Genomic DNA, 16,148 nt, shown 5'->3' with positions numbered 1-16,148 from the left:
AAAGAATCTAGACACAGGAGAGTACCTAATGCACATTGATAGATCAAGTCATAGTATAGGGAAAACTAATTTATAATTTTCTAAGTCAAGATAGCAGTTTACCTCTGTAGGGAAGGGGGTTTTGACTGGCTGGGAGTGGTGGGGGCCTCTGGGTGCTAGTAATGCAATGGAATATTTCCTTATCGGAGTGGTAGTTATATGAATGTGCTCACTGTGAAATTCATTGATTTATATAGCTTTCTAAATATGTTATACTTAAATAATAAAGTTTACTTAAAAATAGATGGAAGCTATTGATATAGAATACGTTGGCTTCTGTCATTTGGGAATTTGCTACCTGGAAGAGGAGAAGTGATAAGAAAGTCCCGGAATTTTTTTCAGATACTTTAACTTGAAGGTTATACAGTGGCAGGTTTGTCCTTATCCCTGAGTGCATCGAGTGCCTTAGCACTGTGGTCTCTAAGGAGCATGAGGACCAGGAAGCAGCAAAATAGCCATTTCTGTGGCCCTTTGTCTCCTTCAGAGACACTAGAGCTCCACCATCTTGCTTTATCCATAATAGATGGTGCTGGCAGTGGGCAGGGTGTTGTGGGCTGAAGGAAGGAATCCAAAAGCTTCTTTTCTTCTCTCTTTCTCCTTCTCTTTCTTCCCTCTCTTCTCTTTTTACTCTGTTGCAAAGAGGAAGAATTTTTGCTAGGCAGCCTACACCCACAGATTAAAAGACAAAAGGACATTTACTTAAAGGACAGATGTAAATTAGTGTACTGGGACACAAATGCTAAGACTTCAGAATGTTGTAGAACCTAGACCCAGTGGGCAGTGCAGAAAGTTGCACTGAGCAGGCAAGAATTCCATTGTCAGAATCTGAACAAGAAGTGTAAGAAACTTTATCCAGGGAAAGAAAACCTCATTTGGTTTAACAGCACTGATTCCTGCATGCCAGGGCATAGCTGGCTCCTCCATGCGGGTGTTTATCTTTGCAGTGGTATTGGCTGGGATCACTCAGCAGCCAAGCCATGTCTAGCTTCCGTGAGCATGGTGGTCAAGTCAAAATAAAAAAATGTCTTTTGCGAGCCCTGGGGTTTTTAGTCTGGCCCCTTCTTGGTAATGGGAAAGCCAAGGAAAGAAATAACAAGAAATCATTGAATTTATGGGAATAGAAAGATTCAAATATGCCTGCCAGTGGCATAATTAGATTGACTTCTAAGTCAGATTTTTTCTTCATATTTTCCTTGTTTTCAAGCTAACCAGATGAGTTAAAAACTTATTTATTCTTAAAAATGGCCTAATAGAACTTGCTCTTGATTCTTTTTTAGTGCTGCTTCTCATGTCTGAAGTCAGAACTAAAAATTCTGTTCACTGATTTAACAGACAATATGTTTAAATGGTATAGACTTTTCTCCACATATTTCACACGTATAAAGTACTTCAGGCCAGGAGCGGTTGCTCACATGTTGTAATCCCAGCACTTGGGGAGGCTGAAGCGGGAAGACCTTTTGAGCCCAGAAGCTTGACACTAGCCTAGGCAACAGAGTGAGACCCTGTCCCTACACAAAAATAATTAAAAAATATTAGTAGTCGCAGGTACTTGGAGGCCAAGGAGGGAGGATCACTCGAGCCCAGGAGTTTGAGGCTGCAGTGAGCTATGATCACGCCACTGCACTCCAACCTGGGCAATAGAGTGAGACCTTGTCTCTTTTATTTTTAGAGTATAAAAAATATAAAAGGTCCTTCAAATGGCTACACTTCTTGAGAAAATAATACTGAATTACTTGGTTTGTGAAAAAGCCTAAAGAAGGTCGTGGGCTTACGACAGAGAGACTCAGTCCAGTGTCTGTGTTGCACCCTGCGTTTTCTCAGCTCGGACTATGGCATTTTACCTCCGGTGATTCAAGAGGTTTGCCCTTGCCGGGACCAGTTATCTTGGAACCAGACAAAAATAGGCACAAAATCAGTTGCTTTCAGTGATATCTCTGTCAAGTACGTCATGAGGTTTCTTTGAATTGGGAGATTTTCCTGCTAATTTAGGAAGTAGCTGAGGAGGCTCTCCAAGGCAGCTCAGATGTTTCCCCAATTCCCCAAGAATGAATCTTTTCCCTCAACAATGCTGAAATCATTGACTTCATAACCTGTGTTTTGATTTTTAAAAACTGTGTTCATCAAAGATAAACCCACTGAAGTACTGGCAGAGCCCCATTTGAGTTTTTGTGAAGATTAGATGAATTGATTCAGGAAAGGCATCTAGACTGATGCTTGGAATGCAGTAAATTCTCAAAAAATGGCTTGTGTATAGGTATTAGCTTCATGCAAATGTAATTGTGGTCTTTGCCATTACTTTCAATAGCAAAAACCGCAATGACCTTTGCACCCACCTAATATATTGTGAGCCACTGCCAGATAGTTTACCTACAAAATCTCAGCTCCTCACAATGACTCTGCAAGGTGGTTGGTATAGTATTTCTCATTTCACGGATAAAGAAGAGCATCAGAGAAGTTAAGTAATTTGGGTGAGGTCACACAGCTGGTGAACAGCAGTGTTGGGGACTGAACCCAAGTCTTTCCTGTCCACTGCCATCATCTCTCTTTGTTTCTCAAATTGAGTTTGAGCCTCCTGTAAGGTTTGTAGCAGTTTTCTTGTGGGATGGAGTTGGGGGTATGACTTTTACAGTTTGAAAAGTACTTCTTTGTGCTCGAGGTTGACAAATATTTTCTACTAAGGGCCACAAAGTAAGTGTTTTAGGCTTTGTGGGCCATACAGTCTCTGTTCCAATGACTCAACTCTGTCATTGTAGTGTGAAGCACCACAGGCAATACTTAAACAAATGTGTATGTCTGTGTTCCAATAAAGCTTTATTTATAGAATTAGGCTATGGGTCAGATCTGGCCCATGGGTTGTACTTCTGTTCTCTTCAAGCCCCCAACATCCTTAGGTGCTTCCGCTTTTCTATTAACAGCATCACTCTCTGTCTTCCTGGAAGCTTTCCACTTTTTCTGTTCATATGTCAAAGTCATGCCCTTTACTAATGTTTGAGAGCTGCCATGTGCTGGGCACTGGGGAGAGGGCAGTGGCCAGGACAGAGTTTCTGACCTCATGGACCTGGTATCTGGTGGGAGACAGGTGTTTGGCAGGTGGTGACGATAAAAGAATAGATGAAGGGGATAGAGAGTGACAGGTATCCTTTTTCATGTGGGGTAGTCCAGGAAGGACTCTGAAGATAAGGCAATGGAGCAGAGTCCTACAGGATAGGATAGAGGAAACCACATAGCTCTGGGTGAGGTGCGTTCTGGGTGGGGGGCATGGCAAATGCAAGGGTCCTGGCGTGGGACTGTGCCTAGTGTGTTTGAGGCACAGCTGGGAATCCAGAGTGGCTGGAGTGCAGCAAGCAGAAAGAGGAGCTGTGTGAGGGAGTCAGACCAGGAAGAGGAAGTCCGTAGGGCCTGTGTGTCATTGTAGGGCTTACAGGGGGCAGCCACAGGGGAGTTTTGAGCAGCAGAGTGTTCTGATATGACTCATACCACAAGGGATCCCTCTGGCTTCTGGGTGGAGAGAACCTGTAGGGTGATTAGGGGTGGCTGCCAGAAACCTCATTAGGTGGATGATGTTGGGAGAAGCCCATAGATTCCTGAATATATCATGAAGACAGAGCCATGTGTTTTCCCAGTGGATTGCAGTAGAAAGTGAGAGGAAGAGAGGGATCAAGGATGACTTGAGGTTTTGACTAAAGCAGCTGGAAGGACAGAGTTGCCCTTTATGAGTTGGGAGACTGTGAGAGAGCAGGGGACAACAAGGCACTCATTTTGAGTGTTTAAGATGGGGCTGTCAGTTGGACTTCCAAGTGCAGATGGCCATGGATTTTCAAGTTGGGAGTTCAGGCTGGAGCCATACAGTGGGGAGCGAGCAAGGCATAGATGGTCTTAGTCTTTAAAGTCAGTGCTGGCTGACGTTGCCCAGGGAGTGAGTACAGAGAAAGGGTGGGCAAGATTGGGGGCCATTGCTTCTTCTTGCCCTGAATCCCCCACCTCTGCTGATTTCATGGCTCAATGCTCTTACCTAAAAACCACTTCCATTGCTTCCTTTCAAGTGTGTTATCCACAGAGCTACCAGGGAACCCTGGAGCACAACACCAGCTGTGTCCCTCCCCGCTGAGACCTCTGGTAGGTCTGCACCACCTGCAGAAGAGTACACAAGTATCTTTGTCTCATGTGATTTGCCCCAGTCTGTCCTGCCAACCACTCTTGCACCCTCACCCCTTAATTCTGACTTTGAGCAAAACAAAGTGAAGTACTGTTGTTCTTGCTGCCTGATCTGGTGTTCATGGCTCTTCCCACCTGGAACCCACTCCCTTACCCAAGAGTATGTAATGGCATGTAGCCACTGTGCCAAAGACTTCAAAGATCCTAGAGTGGAGTCATTGACATGGACACTTACATCTTTTAAAAAGATTTTCTCAAGATGATGAAGAAGGTGTAGTCACAGACCTGCTATGGCCCTCTCAGTCTGGGGGCTGCAGTGATGGGGTGGGGTGGTCTGGTGATGCAGGATGCTACTGGGGGATGCAGAAAGAGGAGTGCATGAGTTTCAGCTATGAAGAACTGGATCAAAGAAAGGATGAGGCCAGCTGGTACTGTAGCCCTGCCTAGTAGTAAGCAGGTTCCCAGCAATGCAACAGATGTCTTGAGGATGCGTGCATGGACCCAAGAGCCACATCCCAACAGGAGAGGAAATTCCAAGAAAGAACTAAGGCAGGGTGCCCAGGGCACCATTGGGCCCATTGCCATCAACCTGAGACTTAGAAAGGGCAAATAGCTTTTACTTGCATATGCCAAGTCAAATCAATTGATAATGCCTGCCTGGGGTACCATCTGGGGGTGAGGTCTCTGAAGAAAGAATGCAGTGATTGATGAGTCACATCTACCAGGGAAGGTGTGGGGCCAAGTGTTGGCCATTGTGAACTGACTGAGAGCTGTCCCTACTGAGTTTAGGAAGGCTGAGCATTCCCCTTTATACTCGGGAGGGAATCATGTTGTGTGAATTGCACACCTAGTTTGAAATTAGCCAACTCAACTTCAAACTAACCAAATCTATTAGTTTTTCTAAAATGGAGTAGGGCAAAAGTCACAAGTTTTCTCCTCATTCTTTGGCAGTGACCCCTAACATTACGTCTATGTCTTACATCATGGAATGAATCACATGTAAGCTTCTCAACATATGAAAACAAAGCATCTTGAGAGAAAAGATATCCAAAGTAGCAGATGTCACCAAAAGGAAATAACATTTGTGAAAGCATTCTGAGCACTGTCAAGTGCTCTGTAAATGTAAGGACTTATCATTGTGTATTGCCTGAGGAGAACCAGCTCAACCATAATGCTCACAATTACAGGACAGACTTGCCTTGTTACTTTTCCTTCCTACAATTAAATTCCTCCTCTTGGAATATGAAGAATGCCTCTGAGGATGGGCTTTGCCCAAATGGGTAGGTCCTTGCTGGTGAGGGTAGACTGAAGGCAGGGGACTGTTGTGTGCAGGGCTGAGCATCCATTGTTTTGCTGGCTGGTGTATCCGGGAGGGACCCAGCCGGTGAAAAGCTGGCTGCTGCCTCCCGAGGTAGGCCGGGTGACTTGGCTTCATGCAGGGATCCCAAGGTAGTCACCTCCCTGCTGTGCAGCCTGCTATTTATGAGCATAGTCTTTTCCCAGGAGGAAGAACTTCTTGGGATACCACATAAAGGTTAGGGGGTCTTGGTGAATGCAGCATCAGAGCTGGTATCTTTTTCTGATGAATGAGTGAGTGAGCGAGAGAGCATGGAATCAGATCAGTGGGAAGCACATGGACCTCTGTGGTCCAGAGTGAGCGTGCTCATTTGGGAGCTGGTCTGTCCTGCCCCTGCCTTTAGAGGAGACATTCCTTGCTGCTTCCCAGGCTCCTCTCTTGATATTCCTGTTTGGATGACAGCCAGATCCCACCTGCTTCTGAGTGAGAATCTCTTTGTAAGATTTCGCTTGTTCTGATTTCCACCAAAGAGGTGTGTATCCAAATCTTTTCCATTTTCTTTTGTAAGTGAGTGACACTCTAAACAATACGGTACAAATACTTTTCTCTGCTGATGTTTGAAACAGGCTACAAGATACTCTGTTAGTAAGCATTCAAAAAATGTTTGATTGACTAATAATTTAAGAATATTCAAGAGGAGGGTTTTAGTCACTGTCTCAGCCTCTGTATATACTTAATTGACCAAAGAACTGGACTGATTGTCAGAAAGTGAGCTAGAAGTGAGCCTGTCTGCTTTATATGGGGCCTCTTGTTCCTCTGAGAATATTGATGTCCGTAGATAAATGCGGCAGAATTTGCTGGCCTGAGCTCCCTGCTTTAACTGTAGGGCTTCTGTTGGGGTGTTGTTAGGGGCAGTTCGTCTGCTATAGCAGTCTGGGGCCAGTCGGGAGTGAGAAACCACACAGTGATCTAAACAGGGAAGTTTAATAAGAAGAATCACTAACTTATGCTAGACGAGTAACAATAGGATCAAAGAAAACTCTATGGTCCCCTAGGGCTGAGGGTACCAAAGGAAGGACAAACTTGGAACAGTTCTTACTGAAGAAGGTGTGGTTGGGTGAGGATGGCAGGGAAGTTCATTGGTTTAGCTGGTCATGGGGCAAACAGGAAGCAACTTCCAGAGCTCAGAAGTGGTGCGGGAGCTGCAGCTAGTGCTGGTGTATGGCCATGTGGGGGAGTGAGGTCACTGGTGCAGGCAGGATCCTGGAGTGCACACGAATAGGAGGACCATGGGAGACAAACCTGGGGGCAGGGGAATGAGTGGGCAGAGGCGATCAGTGTGTTGGTGGGCAGGAGGACTGGAGGACCAGTTGTACATACTGAGAGGTGATCTCTGGGTTGTTCTGGGGCCATGAGGTTGCTGGAAGAGGGCACCTTCTGGGTGTGGGGCTGAGGCACAGCCCTGCTGGATGCCCTCCTCTCCTCTCTACCAGTCCCTTCCTCCTGCAGCGTTCCCTCCAGCCAGAGCCCTCTTTTGAGAAAGCTTAACATTATGCTCACGGTAAATGAGAAATGCTTGAAGGAATTCCTTCCATTATTGCAGAGCATGTATTGAAGGGTGAATTTGGAGCTGAGAGGCAATACCTTGTTAACTGGCATACCTGGGTTGTCCTTCCCTGCAGCACCTGTGGCCCCAGTATGTCTGTGGGGATGTAGGCTTCCCCTTCCTCTACATTGCCCTGTTAATTTCAGAGTGTGGCTCTCCTTGCACCAAGGGGCTGGCTCTCCTTGCAAGGCTTCTCTTTAAGGCTTTGCCTTCAAAGAAGGAGACATGGTTCTCTCTCACAGGCCTGCTAACAGCTCAAGGTGAGAGGAACTGAGCTGGAGCAGGCAGGTGCTCCTGCTAGAGATGTTTGTGACTTGAGGAGCTTAACTTGACCCTGGCAGCCGCTTTATTGGCATGCTCACCCACCCCAACCTGAGCCAGGGAGTTCACAGAGACAGGCACAGAACCTGCCCAGCAGGTGCACCAATAAAGAAGCATTCCTTCCAGGAACTGCTCAAGCTGTGATGGGACCAGTTGTCTAGGATGCAGAAACACACATTTTGGTTGTGGCAATGTCAACTCTGGCTCACAGAGGGCACCCCCTCCCCACTCTCTGCATTCCCTTCAAGCCAATGCAGGTGCAAAACACTTGACAGATGTGTGTTTCTGCATCCTAGATAACTGGCCCCATCACAGCTTGAGCAGTTCCTGGAAGGAATGCTTCTTTATTGGTGCACCTGCTGGGCAGGTTCTGTGCCTGTCTCTGTGAACTCTCTGGCTCAGGTTGGGGTGGGTGAGCATGCCAATAAAGCGGCTGCCAGGGTTAGCTTTGCTTAGTCTCCCTATGCCTGGGCCCCAGCCATAGAGATTCTGACTTAGTTGATGAGAATTAGGTTGTGGCATCATCTCCCCAACCCCTTACCCCCTGCCATGTGGTTTTAATGTGCAGCCAAGGTTAGAGCCCTGATTTGAGCCAGACTCTGCCCCCTGGGCTGGGCCACCTCTTGGTTTTGCACTCTTCTGTTCACTTGTATGCGTCATTCATGTTGGCTTTGAATATTTTGAGAGCAAAGATTGTTTTCATTCTCTTTGCACCTCTGTGTCCCACACTACCCTTGGCAAATGGCAGCCTGGAACTTACACTGCACCCACCAGCCTCAGTTCCCTGGAGCAGTGGAGTTGATGGTGCCTCCAGGTTTATACCATAATTGACATAGAAACTCACTGTCTCCACTGGGAGATATGACTTTCTAGACTTCATCAGGTTCTAATTTTTACTTGCCAAAGGAGGGAGGGAGGAAATTTAGTCTCGGAGAGGATGGCTGTCCAGCAAAGACAGCTGCTGCTGGCTACCTTTGTCTTGGAACACTTGACCTGCTGACATGGCAGGGTGGTTGTTTGTCAACTGGATCTCTTCTTGAGGAGTTTATTTACAAACTGCAAAAATTCCATGTAGTCTTCACTTAATTTGGTGGATAGGATCCAAACCATTGTAAAGCTAATCCAGAGGAATGTACAGTTCTGCCCTTTTGGGTTTATAACCATTTTTGCTTTGGCAGGATCTAACATGAGCTATCATGGCCATTTCCAGATGTGAAGTCCACCATGTTTAGACAATCCAGTTGTCCTCCCTGCAGTGGGGCATGGGTGGAGTAGAGTCCTCAGTCTTCATTTAACCACAGCTCTCAAAGTGTGGTCCCTGGACCAGCAGCTTCAGTGGCACCTGGGTACTTATTAGAAGTGCAGACTTTTGAACCCACTCCCTCCCCTCCCAATCTATTAATCCTGAAACTCTGGGGGTGGGACCCAGCACTCTGTTGTAAGAAGCTCTCCAGTAACTTATCCATGCTTAAGTCTGAGAACTGCTTCCTTATCTAGTAGTCAACCTGGATAGATACCTTAACACATTGTAGTCCTGCTTGTACTTTTACTTTTCTTTTTTTTAACCCCCAAGGTTTTATCTGTATTCAGCCCTCTATTCTCCACGTGTACCTTTTGAATCAAGTCCGTATTCCTGGCCAAGGTCAGATGTGCTGCCTTTGTGAGGCCTTGACTGACCCCCTTCCTCCAGCAAGTTTGCTTGAGCTCTTGAATTTTCTCTCTCTGACCTCTGTTGCATGTGGTCCCCACATTAGTAGCACTGGGCTCTTGTTAGAAACATAAAATCCTGGCCCTGTGCCAGCTCTGTAGGTAGTTTCTATCCACTTTTAAGGTTAGGAAGCACTGATGAAACCACTCTGATTGTGTTAAAATTAGTGAGTTTTTTATGGATTACATTTTTAATAATATTCATTAGGAAAAAAATGGGACACGCAGAAGAGCCCAAGAAGCAAAGGCATCCAAGTTAAGGAGAGGCAGCTCGTTCCATAGACGCTGACATGAGCAGGGTCTCTGGGCATTATCATTAAGTACCTGTTTCACTTTTGTTCTAGGAGTGCTATTCAGATGACCTGTTCTTGAGACAGAAGCTATCCTTACAACAGCAGCTAACACACTATGTCTTACACAGAACAGGTGTTCAATAACTATTTAAGGACACAAAGAGGGGGTTTGAAGCATTTGCTGCTCCTTTAAGTGTATTGTCTCTTTCTGGAGGTTGGAGCCTCCAGAATATTAATGAGGTAGGTCAAGGCTGTTTTTGGCTGAGCTTTTCATGGCTGCTCAATCTTGATTCAGTGATCAGAATGTCTCAGTCCAGAATCTCTGTAGTTGGCTTTCCTGGGGGACAACGAAGCTTGATGAAAAACTATCGCATGTAGCTCTCATTCCTGTCCAAGACCGCTCTGTACCAGGAAACCCACTTTCTGACTTACTGGAAAAATGAACTGATAATCTGATTTAGGTTTTAGTGGAATGAGAGTGTGAATGAGAGATGGCAGGGGGAGAGAGGGAATCGTCCTGTCTGCCCCTCTGGCTCAAAGAAAGGGACTAATTTATTCCTGCAAGGAGGCCTAGCTGCTGGTGAGAGGTGTTCTGAAGTGCGCCAGGGACCACCTTCAGCCCAGCACCCTAGCTGTGTGCTCCTTTCTTTTAGCAGGAGTGCCTGAGGCCTGTCCCTACCCCTCTTGGCCTTGGGAGCAGCTGCAAATCTCCAGGGCCTGGGCTAGGCTCACGGATGCACATGGCAATTGCCTAGCACAGGGGCATCTAATCTTTTGGCTTCCCTGGGCCTCATTGGAAAAAGAATCGTCTTGGGCCACACATAAAATACACTAATACTAAGGATAGCTGATAAGCTGGAAAAAAATGCAAAAAAACTTATAATGTTAAGAAAGTTTATGAATTTATGTTGGGCCACATTCAAAGCTGTCCTGGGAGGGTGGCATGCAGCCCATGGGCTGTGGGTTGGACAAGCTTGGCCTATAGTGGAAATCGCTGTTACCTTGGAGTCATAAACTTCTAGACCTGTCCAGCATTCCCCATTGCCCAGCTTTGCTTCCTGGAGGAAGTGTCCAGTTTGCTCCACGTGGATACTGCTGCCACATCTCTGTTCCTGGCCTCCAGGTGTGCAGAAACATGGGTGCCCCGTGCTCCTCACGTGCCTCTGTTGCTAGACAGGGGTGGCTCTGAACAGTAGGCACAGAGGTACTGAAGCGTGAATGGCTCCTGCCTGTTCAGCCATTACCTTCCATGAGGGTGCATGAGGCTGTGTGAGAACCAGCTTGTACTTGTGCACATGACGGCACGGGCATTTCGCTGGGAGAACAGCAAGAATGTTGTGGCAACCTTTTAGGAATACAACGTGTTCTCACATCACACACATCTGGTGCTGCAGCATCTGCTTGGTCAGAGTATTTCTCATCAACATCTGGGAAGGATTACTCTCTGCCTAAAACCAAACTGTGTGGTGGCCATAAGAAACTGCATGTTCAGGCAGATTATAAAAATAAGTAGGCAGTGGTGCTCATGTGTGCACCTCCTTGAGGATGAGGGGTATGAAGTGTTTTCCAGGAAATCCCAAGTCCCTTCACCTTGAGTGCTGAACCAGAAAGGAATCTGAGTTGAGTCCTCTCACAAATGTGTCACTGCCTGTGACCAAAAGCACTTGGACCATTTCTGGGGCCTGAAGAAAATTTTGATTTTGACATTTTAAAGGCCATGATTATAGTCTGCTTTTTGGCTGTACAATATCTCTAGATCTCAATAAGATGGTGACTGATGACAGATCTGAATCTCACAGATGATAATCTATAAATTTAGATTTCACAGTGGCTTCTCACTAGAAAATAGACTATGTTTAAAATGTTCATTGACCATCCTCAGCAACCTTAGATTGAAAATTAATTTCAGCAGAGCATGGTGGCTCACGTGTGTAATCCCAGCACTTTGGGAGGCCAAGGCAGACAGATCACCTGAGGTCAGGAGTTCGAGACCAGCCTGGCCAACATGGCAAAACCCCTTCTCTACTAAAAATACAAAAAAAAAATTAGCCGGGCGTGGTGGCATGTACCTATAATCCCAGCTACTTGGGAGGCTGAGGCAGGAGAACTGCTTGAACCCAGGACATGGAGGTTGCAGTGAGCTGAGATTGTGCCATGGCACTCCAGCCTGGTCAATAAGGGCAAAAACTCCATCTCAAAAAAAAAAGAAAACTAATTCTAGGCTGGGTGCTGTGGTTCACGCCTGTAATCCCAGCCCTTTGGGAGGCTGAGGTACGTGGATCACTTGAGGCCAGGCGTTTGAGACCAGCCTGGCCAACATGGCAAAACCCCATCTCTACAAAAAATACAAAAATTAGCTGGGTGTGGTGGTGCACACCTGTAGTCCCAGCTACTCGGGAAGCTGAGGCAGAGAATTGCTTGAACCCAAGAGGTGAAGGCTGCAGTGAGTTGAGATTGTACCACTGCACTCCAGCCTGGGTGACAGAGTGAGATTCTGTCTCAAAAAAAAAAAAAAGAAAAGAAAGCTAATTTCTATATCAAAGATCAGATTCTCCAGACTCTCAAATGGGCTAACTTGGAACATTCTCAGAGCCATGTACTGATGATTTGTATTTTCTGTTATAGAAATGCACTTCCTGTATGGTGAATGTGATCTCCAAACACACCTGATGTGGTCACAGTGATAGCCCTGCTCTGGGCTGGTGTATAGCATGAATAATCCCGGAAGAGGGGCGTGGACCCTTTCTCTCCAAACATTTCTCAAACACAAATTGAAGATGACAATATGTGTGAGGCTTTCAGGGAATATTTACTTGGGGCACATGACATTACAAATGGCAGTGTTTCACTTTTGCTGTCCCTTACATGTGGCTCTTTGGAGGGGCCATCCTTCGGCACCCTGGAGCTCCAGTGGGGAGGTAAGTCCCAAAGACGTGTGGTCTTCTGCTCATGAGCAAGGACCGTGCTTGTTTTTTTCTTTCTTTTTCTCTTTCAATTAATAGTGTACAAGTTGTAATTTAGAAATACATGGATGCCTGTAGATTTTAAAATTGGATTTTAAAAGTTGTGGCAGGGAATACAGGGACCAGCCTTTAATTACAGCTCACACCAACCCTATACTTTGTGATGCCAAGTGGAGGGAGGCATCGCGGCAGAACAGGACTCCCGTAATCTGCATCTCAGGCATCTCACAGTGGGGCTTTCCATTTGTTCTGGAGACAGAACAGAGGAAACAGAAGGGAGGCAGAAGATGCCGACTTGGGTATCTGGGACTCTGAGGATCTTAAAGGCAGCACAGCCCTCAGCGAGTAGAGGTGTTTGGTTGAGGGGTTTCAGCTGACCACTAAACCAGGGCTGTCTGGTCACAGAGTTAATGAACTACTAACGGAATGGAGTACAGTCAATTATACTGCTGGTTTCACGCTGCTGACCTTGAAATCCTCTGGTTATTGAGAAGGTGGCAGGTAGAGAACATTAGTGTTGTATATAGTCAAAACTAAATGAAGAAACTGCACACTCAGTCATATAACATCTGAGGAAAGAAGACCTTTGAGTCACCTGAGCCATTGTCCAGATATGTAGTAGAAATGAGCCAGGCAAACCAGGTGGCTCTGGGTACTTGGTAGCATGTGCTTGGAATGAAGGGTGGTGTTGCTCAGCCCGGCCTCCCTGGGGCTGTAAAGGATGACCCAGGGTTTCTGGATGTTTCCAACCTTCCGGAGACGCTGGAAACCCGGCTTTTTATGTACTGCGCCTTTACTTTTAACTATTGGCAGCTAACCAAAAGTATCCAAAATGCCATGCAGGCCACACTGAGTGTGGCAGTGTTTCACCAGTTGCACCCTGATGTCCTGCAGGCCCTGTTGTTTCACAGCTGTGATAGATGACAAGCTGGCCCGAGAGTCTGCTGCTGGCTTGGCTCAGAGGCTGGCTTTCTTTTATCCCTTAAGGGCTGTTTCCTGGGAATGCTATGGAATGACTTGTGAGTTCTGGGTTTTCCTGGCCAGCAGGCAGCTCACCCTCTAGTATTCTTAAAAGCTTTTCCTGGAAGTCTGCAGTCACGACCGGCTGGAGTTCCCTGAGGTGTGGCTTCTGCTCCTGGGCTCTTGTGTCACAGATGCCAGGTGGAGCTAGATTCTTGGCCTGTTTGTATGTTTTCCCTGGGTCTCAGTGGGCCTTCCCTTAGACCCTGGGACATACTTGCTCAGCGTGAAGGGTGCTGTGTGGATAAATGTGGCAAAGTAGGAAGGAGATCTGGACACTGGCTACAGAGGGGAAAGTTCTGAACAGATTGGGACTCCTGAGTTTCTGCTCTTGGTTTTCAGCTCAACCTGAGACTTCTGCCTTACCCCCCGGGGGGGCTGAAGTGGTGGTGTCTCTGGCACCTTTTCTCAGGGTTCCTGCATCAGATCACCTGTGGGTGGTGGGAAATGTGCCATGTCCCGGCCCCTCCTACCCCACAGAATTAGGATATTGGGGTATGTTCCAGGAACCTGCATGTTAACTGCACCCACAAGGTTGATGGAGGGATGGCAAGGACACTGGGCAGTAGGGTCTTGTGATACTAAGTCATGTTCTGTGGGCCCCACCATGCTCCTGCATAGGCTTGTGTGAATGCAAGCAGATGAGGGCAGGCAGCAGTCAACTGGCTGGTTCCAGCTCATAGCCCAGAACCCAACAGGAAGTATTAAGTGGTGGCCTGCCCCAGGACCAACTCCATGGGTGTGTAACGAGTGCAGCCGCAGAGGGCCCCATATGCAGAAGAGGGCTTGTCACTTGGAATTTAATGCTCTGTGGCTATAGTCTTGAAATTCTTAATTTTATTTCTGAATTTGTATCTTTTAAGCAAAGGCTGATGGGACAGTGGAGCAGGTGCTGAGGGCTTGGCACCTCTGCCTCCCTACTTCCCCATGATGAGTGGTCTGCCGCCCATTCCCCACCCCACCCAGGGGCTTCTGCTGCTCTTTGCCCAGCAGGGGCCTGGGTGCAGGTGCAGAAAGGTTGGGGTTGGGCATGTTCTTCATGTGCAGAGTGGTGGGGCCAGGGCTGTGGGCACCTGTGAAACCCTGCATATGTCCAGTGAGTATCCCTGTGCCTGAGGAAGTAGAATAGTAAATAGCAGATTTCAAAAAACACCATGGCAGGTCAAAAGAGACTGCTGATAAAAGGAGAATGATTTTTTCCCTGCTTTTTGAACATTCGGCCCCAAATTTTTGGTTTATGCAACAAATTGTGTAGCTGGTCCGAGTGACCCTATGCATAAATCCTGTTCTTATTGAATCTACTTTGTTGGTGGCTCACATAAATGAAATAATGCACCTCTTCCCCTAGGTTTTCAGTTTCTCCCCCTTTCACCAACTCTTCATTCTGATCATACTGAAAGTCTTTCATATGTTTGTAAGTTTCTTTATATGTTGTGGTATTTTTGTTTGAATGAATGTGAACAACAGAGATTTTTAAATATAAAGCCATAACATATTAAGAGTCCTTGTAAACTTTTTGCAAGAGCTTTGATGATTTAAAGAGTATCAGTAAGAGTTATCCTATTTACGTGGTTTCTCCAGTAATTGTTCAATTTTTAACTGCATGAATTTGGTTATGTAGTTTAGCCATCTAGGAGTGGTTTGCATGGCCTCACTTTGTTAGGCAAGATAATAATAAATAAGCAGGATATACTTGGGACCTGCTGTGTGCTCTGTGAATGTTTGCAGAAGAATAGGAGGTGAGGATTGGAGCATACATATCTTGCCAAAGATTTTTATTGTTTGAAGGTTGAGCAGCTGGTAACGCTAGGCCTAATTATTCCAGATGTCGTAGTCTGTGTCTCACTCGACCTGTCATCAGCATTTTTTGGTTGACCATGTTCTGCTTGAAGCACTCTTCCCTTGGTTGGTATGACAGCTTTCTCTAGTTCTTTTTCTCTGGTTCTCTCTGGCTGCTGCTGCTTAGTTTCCTTTTCTTTGATGCAGTCTCTAAATGCTGTCTGCTGAGGACTTAGTCCTTTGCCTTCTTTTCTTCCTCATTCTGTATTCTTTTGTGCAGCAGCTAAGAACAAGGTCTTATGAGCCATGTCATTTGGGTTCAGTTGCTACTAGTTGTGTCAATCTTGGGCAAGTTATTTGGTCGAATTACAGTGTTCTGTGAACTTGTGCTACAGTTTTATATCAATTAAAGATGAAACAATAATAGCACCGTCCTCATAGGCTTGTGTGAAGATTAAATTATTCATGTTAACTTGTGTTAATTGAATAGTAAATATTTTTAGCTATTAAAAGTTAGATGTTTGGGCTTCTGCTTTTACCGATAATGAGCTAGCTTGTAGCAGACCAATATTCTACCCATAACAATGGAGAAGCTAGCCAGAGGACCAAAAGCATTTGTTTGAAGGCTTTGGAGAACTACCAAGGTGGCCAAGACCCCAGAGAAAAAGGAGATTCAGTGAGGTCAGACAAATTAAGTCTGATATTCTAAGTTGCTTTTCATCTTGATGTATTTATCTATTCATCAGCAGCAAGTGCAGTGTCTATGAAGGCAAGCAGAAAGTTACTGAGGAAGCTTGAGAAGTTAAGCAGAGATAATAGTAGTTTCATTCTGCTGGGGAGAAAAAAAATGGAGATGGGGGCTCACCAAGACAGACAGATTCTGTTAAACATTCCAGGCATTTAGTTGGGACCTCTAAAGATTACACCATTGAAATGGGGTAACTGAACACATAATAGGTCATACACAC

At 46.0% G+C, this 16,148-nt stretch overlaps 1 protein-coding gene and 1 long non-coding RNA gene across 12 annotated transcripts in view; both read left to right on the top strand.

The window, feature by feature from the left end:
- FHOD3 (formin homology 2 domain containing 3) overlaps window positions 1-16,148 on the top strand; it is a 490,075-nt gene that overhangs the window by 22,868 nt on the left and 451,059 nt on the right. The window lies entirely within an intron of this gene.
- On the top strand, window positions 751-9,333 carry LOC116528242. The gene is made up of 3 exons (XR_004258937.1): window positions 751-761; window positions 2,648-2,653; window positions 8,111-9,333. It is a non-coding gene; the product is annotated as an uncharacterized LOC116528242 (long non-coding RNA).

The sequence above is a fragment of the Sapajus apella genome, unplaced genomic scaffold (assembly GCF_009761245.1).
Source record: "Sapajus apella isolate SASKATOON/1434 unplaced genomic scaffold, GSC_monkey_1.0 scaffold57, whole genome shotgun sequence".
Taxonomy (NCBI): Eukaryota; Metazoa; Chordata; class Mammalia; order Primates; family Cebidae; genus Sapajus; species Sapajus apella.
The sequence above is the reverse complement of the archived record's forward strand: the minus strand, read 5'-3'. Positions and strand labels throughout refer to the sequence as shown.